At 39.6% G+C, this 6,131-nt stretch overlaps 1 non-coding gene across 1 annotated transcript; it reads right to left on the reverse strand.

Moving 5' to 3' along the window:
- Window positions 1-241: 241 nt before the first annotated feature.
- Window positions 242-348, reverse strand: LOC131238317 (small nucleolar RNA R71). The gene has a single exon (XR_009167720.1). It is a non-coding gene; the product is annotated as a small nucleolar RNA R71 (small nucleolar RNA).
- Between the last annotated feature and the right edge of the window lie 5,783 nt (window positions 349-6,131).

Here is a 6,131-nt window from a genome sequence, read left to right on the forward strand (position 1 = left end):
TAAGTTCCATGGGCTTGAATTTAAAGAACCATATCTACATTTAAAAGAGTTTGATGAGATCATAGCCACTTTATATTTTCAAAATGTGTCTAAGGACACAGTCAGGCTGAGACTCTTTCCTTTTTCCTTAAAAGAGAAGGCTAGGACGTGGTTACATTCACTGCGTCCTAGATCCATTGGCACATGGAATGATATGCAAAGGGAATTTATAAAGAAATTTTTTCCACATCATAAAACGATTACCCTTAGAAAAGCAATCATGAACTTCACCCAAAAGGAAGATGAAACATTTTACCAATGTTGGGAAAGGTTCAAGGATTTGGTCAGTTCATGCCCATAACACGGCTTTGAAACGTGGCGCATTGCAAATTTTTTCTATGATGGACTGACATCTTCTATGCGCCAAATGGTCGAGACAATGTGTAATGGAGAATTCATTAATAAAAATGTTGACGAGGTATGAGATTACCTCGATTGTCTTGCTAAAAAAACACAATCATGGGACTATTACCCAAAATCGGACACCACGTCTAGGTCGACTCAATCTAAGGAGAAAGGTGGATTGTATCTCTTGAAAGAAGAGGATGATCTCAAGTATAAAGTGACTATGCTTATAAGAAAAGTTGAGGCCATGGAAGGAAAGAAGGATAAGGTTAATGAAAGTGTTTGCGGCATCTGTGATTGCAACATTCATACAATTAAAAATTGTCCTACGATACCCACATTTCGAGAAGTATTGAATGAACAATCCAATGCCGTAAATAATTATCAAAGACCTTTCAATGGACCGACCTCTAATACGTACAATCCTGGTTGAAAAAATCATCCAAACTTTAGTTGGAGAAATGGACAAACTGCTACCCCTCAAAGTTTTTTCAATCAAAATCCAAATCAAGGGAAACCTCAAGAAGAACTGGTTCAAAATTCCATGCAAGAGCTGACCCAGGCAATGCGAGACTTTATGCAAAAGATGGATTCACATATGACGGTTATAGAAAAGGGAATGCTTCCTGTACAACCGCTCCCCAATCCTAAACCGCAATACGAGATAAGTGATCCCAGCTCTTCAAATCAAATGGGGCACGTTAAATCCATCACCACTCTTAGGAGTGGGAAGATCATTGATAAAACCCTTCCGGTTAGGCCTGAAAAGCCTCAAGAACCAGAAGAGGATAACAATAATGAATCTAGTGAGGCCCCACAAAAATTAGAACCGAAACTTTTAGAAAAGCCAGTTGCTCCATTTTTTCAACGGTTGGTCGCACCAAAACCTCTCTCTAACTCTCAGGATATCCTAGAGGTGTTGAAACAAGTGAAAGTCAACATTCCTCTACTTGATGTCGTAAAACAGATACCTTCATATGTCAAATTCCTGAAAGACTTACGCACGACCAAACGACGGCAGAGTATTCAAAAGAAGATCTTCTTGACCGAGAAAGTGAGTGCCATCCTAAAGCAAGACGTGCCACAGAAATTCAAAGATCCCGGTAGCCCAACCATATCATGTGTAATCGGGGACCATCGAATTGATCATGCACTTCTTGACTTAGGAGCGAGTGTTAATCTGATTCCCTACTCGGTACACAAACAGTTAGGTTTGGGTGAATTAAAACCCACCCTAACCATACTACAACTTACTGATCGCTCTGTTCGTGTACCAAGAGGGATAATTGAGGATGTGTTAGTCCAAGTTAATAGATTTTACTACCCTGTAGATTTTATCATCCTGGACACCGAACCCATCAATAACATGAGCACTCAGATTCCCGTCATTCTTGGTGGCCCATTCGTTGTCACTTTAAACCCAATTATCAATTGCAGGAATGGTGTCATGACTATGTCCTTTGGGAATATAACATTGGAGTCAAACATCTTTTTCAATAATGGCAGAAATTTAGAGGATGATGACGATTTCCACGACATTAACATAATTGACTCTTTAGTGGAAGATACGACACCTTTGACCTTATCCTCTGACCCTCTAGAGACGTGCCTGACCCACTCCCATGATTTTGATGATGAAATGATTAGGGAGACGTGTGCCTTGCTTGATACTGTACCGGTACTTGAAGTTAACCGGTGGAGGTCACAATTTGAAGAGTTGTCCCAAACTGATGTAGTGCCTCTACCGTCTAACCTCAAGCCGCCGAAGCTTGACCTAAAACCTTTGCCCTCTGATTTGAAATATGTCTATTTAGGTCAAGATGAGACATACCCGATGGTGATCTCTGCCCACCTGGAGAAAGAACAAAAGAGTATGCTTATATCTACTCTCATTGAGCATAAGGGAGCCCTTGAATGGACGATAGTGAACCTCAAGGGAATTAACCCCTCGATTTGTACTCACCGCATATATCTTGAGGATAATGCGAAGACTGCTTGACAATCACAATGTAGACTAAATCCAAACATGAGGGAAGTGGTTAAGGCTGAGGTTCTTAAACTATTAGATGTGGGTATCATATACCCCATATCCGATAGTTAATGGGTGAGTCCAACTCAGGTGGTTCCTAAGAAGTCCGAGATCACCATCGTAGCCAATGCTAATAATGAACTCGTACTAACAAGAGTTACTACTGGTTGGAGAATGTGCATTGACTACAGGAAGCTGAATACCATCACGAGAAAGGACCACTTTCCTTTACCCTTCATTGATCAAATCTTGAAAAGACTAGCTGGTCATTCCTATTACTGTTTCCTTGATGGGTATTTGGGCTACAATCAGATTGAAATCGCTCCTGAGGATCAGGAAAAAATCACATTTACATGTCCCTACGGCACCTTTGCCTACAGAAGGATGTCATTTGGATTATGTAATGCCCCTGCCACCTTTCAGCGATGTATGATAAGTATCTTTTCTGACATTGTGGGAAAATATCTAGAGGTCTTCATGGACGATTTCTCTGTTTTCGGTTCCTCTTTTAGCGAGTGCTTAGAGAGTCTTAAATGTGTGCTGAAAAGATATGAAGAAAAGAACTTGGTACTTAATTGGGAGAAGTGTCATTTCATGGTTCAGAAGGGAATTGTCCTTGGGCATATCATCTTGTCCAAGGGAATCGAGGTAGATAAGGCAAAAATCGATCTTATCTTTAACCTACCTCCACCCAAAAACATCAGAGATGTGCGATCCTTCTTAGGACACACAGGGTTTTACAGACGATTCATAAAGGACTTTAGTCCCCTCTCTCGTCCTTTATGTAATCTACTTCAAAAGGATGCACCATACGAGTGGACTAAGCCATGTCAGGAAGCTTTCACTAAGCTTAAGGGCATGTTGACTAGTGCACCCATCATACAACCACCCGACTGGAGCGTTCCTTTTAAACTTATGTGCGACGCTTCTGATTATGCTCTTGCAGCGGTTCTAGGTCAGAGAAAAGATAAGAGGCCTCACGTCATTCATTACGCAAGTAGGACTTTAAATCCTGCCCAAGTGAACTACTCGACTACGAAAAAGGAACTCTTAGCCGTAGTGTTCGCCTTGGACAAATTTAAGTCTTACTTGATCGAATCCAAGATCATTATCTATACAGATCATGCGGTACTTAAGTATCTTCTTTCTAAGAATGATTCTAAGCCCCGCCTGATACGATGAATCCTTCTACTCCAAGAGTTTAATTTGGAGATTAAAGATAAAAAAGGAGTAGAGAACGTAGTGGCTGACCACCTTTCTCGCCTTAATACTTCTGATTCCCTTAAGGCGACCCATATCAATGATATGTTCCTTGATGAACAACTATTCAGAGTCTCTCATTCACCTTGGTTGGCTGATATCGCTAATTATCTTGCCACAGGTTCCATACCGGCACATTAGACTGCACAAGATAAGAAGAAATTCTTTACCAAGGTACGCAACTTTTTCTAGGATGATTCATATTTGTTTAAATATTGCCCAGACCAAATCCTGAGGAGATGTGTGCCAGACGATGAGCATCAGAGTGTCATCTCTTTCTGTCATTCACAGGCATGTGGTAGTCACTTTTCTGCTAAAAAGACCACGGCCAAGATTCTACAGTATGGTTTCCACTGGCCCACTATGTTCAGGGACACCCATGAGTTTTGCAAAGCTTGTGAGCACTGTCAGAAATTGGGAGCGTTGTCCCATCGAAATATGATGCCCTTGAATCCCATTCTTATCATCGAGGCATTTGATTACTGGGGCATTGATTTCATGGGACCATTCCCCCAATCTTTTGAAAATCTATATATTTTGTTCGCTGTAGACTATGTCACTAAATGGGTCGAAGCGATTCCGTGTCGGAATAATGACCATCGCACGGTCATTAAATTCCTAAAAGAGAACATCCTTTCCCGATTCGGAATGCCTCGAGCTATCATTAGTGATGGGGGCTCACACTTTTGTAATAGGCCATTCGAGAGTTTAATGAAGAAATACGATATCTCTCATAAGGTGAGCACCCCATATCACCCACAGACAAGTGGGCAAGTTGAGATTTTCAATAGGGAGATCAAACACATTTTGGAGAAAACGGTTAACCTTGACCGTAAGGATTGGTCAATCCGATTGACTGATGCCTTATGGGCTTACTGTATTGCGTTAAAAACCCCTATTAAAATATCTCCCTTTAGATTTGTCTATGGGAAGGCTTGCCACTTGCCTGTGGAGTTGGAACATAGAGCCTACTGGGTAATCAAAAAATTAAATTTCAATCTGGACAACGTTGGCTCGCTACGCAAACTTCAGTTGAATGAACTCGAAGAAATCCAGAATGATGCATACGAGAACTCGAGAATTTATAAGGACAGAATGAGGACGTTTCATGACCAATGTATTCTACGAAAATCATTCACACCTGGTCAGAAAGTCCTTTTTTATAATTCTCAATTACATCTCTTTCCAGGTAAGCTTTGATCTCGTTGGACTGGCCCTTACATTGTGGTCATTGCGTATCCTCATGGGGCTGTTGAGATAAGAGATCCTGACAATGGTAAGGAGTTTAAAGTAAATGGACATCGCTTAAAGTCATTAGTCGAGAAATTTGATTCAGAGGATATGCCCATACCTCTGACTGATCCTGTTTACTAGGATTGATTTCCTAGTCTGATGGAGGTATAGGTAGGTTTCCTGTTTTCATAGGACTAGGGTAGTTTGCTTTATGCTGTTCTAGGTTCATTCATTTTCTACATTATTTTAGGATAATTTTCTTTTGTTGGTTTCTCTCTTGTGCTGACTTGCTTTCATGCTAAGATCTTTGTGTAAAAACTTTTTGAATCCCTCGTCCAGGTACAATCTTCCCATCACTTCTCAATTACTTTCATTCTCTCATGTACATTGCGAGCATTTCCTTTACATTGAGGACAATGTAGACTTTAGGTTGGGGGTGGGAGATTAGGTTTCCTAATCGGTGTTTTCTTGTAAGCGCGAAAATTGTGAAAATTTTTAAATTTTTCTGAAATTTCGTATGAATTCGAAGTGATTTTGACGGCCATCTTGGATTTAGAATTACAAGATAAGTAATGTTAAAAATTTATGACTATTGGATTCAGCTATTTGTTAGATTTCACAGTTAAGTTTGAACTATTAATCAATGGTTAGAGGTTTTAAATATTGATTGAGTCATGATTTCATAAAACACATCTCGCTTGCACATTAAGAGTTCAGTTCAAAGGATTAACCTGAGAAATTGAAAGGATTGGGCGAATGGTCTACACCATAGGTTTGCTCCCTATAAGTGTAGATTTAATTCCCCATGAATGATATGTGAAAAAAGTTGGGTGTACAGTCTTCACCATAGGTTTGCTCCCTATAGGTGAGGATTTGATTCCTCTTCTTGGCGTTACTTTTACTAGAAAAATCAAAAGCTAAAAAAAATAAAAAATAAAAATAAAAAGATGATCTGTGAGGCAAGTTTTGGTTTAAGTTTTGATTATCATGAATTATCTTGTTGGTTACCAATAATATCCTGAAATAAAGAAGTGAATTTTAATGATGATAAGCCGAGATTACACTATACACTCATGGAACTCAATGTTTAGAATTTTTCTAATTGATGAAGTAATACTTTGAACTTGATTATGAAGTTTACCGTGCGCTTGAGTCTAGGAGAAAGTAATACCTAACATTCATGAATCTTACAATTCTCGTATCTGAATTATTCTTCAAAAATCAC

Source organism: Magnolia sinica, chromosome 2 (assembly GCF_029962835.1).
Source record: "Magnolia sinica isolate HGM2019 chromosome 2, MsV1, whole genome shotgun sequence".
NCBI lineage: Eukaryota > Viridiplantae > Streptophyta > Magnoliopsida > Magnoliales > Magnoliaceae > Magnolia > Magnolia sinica.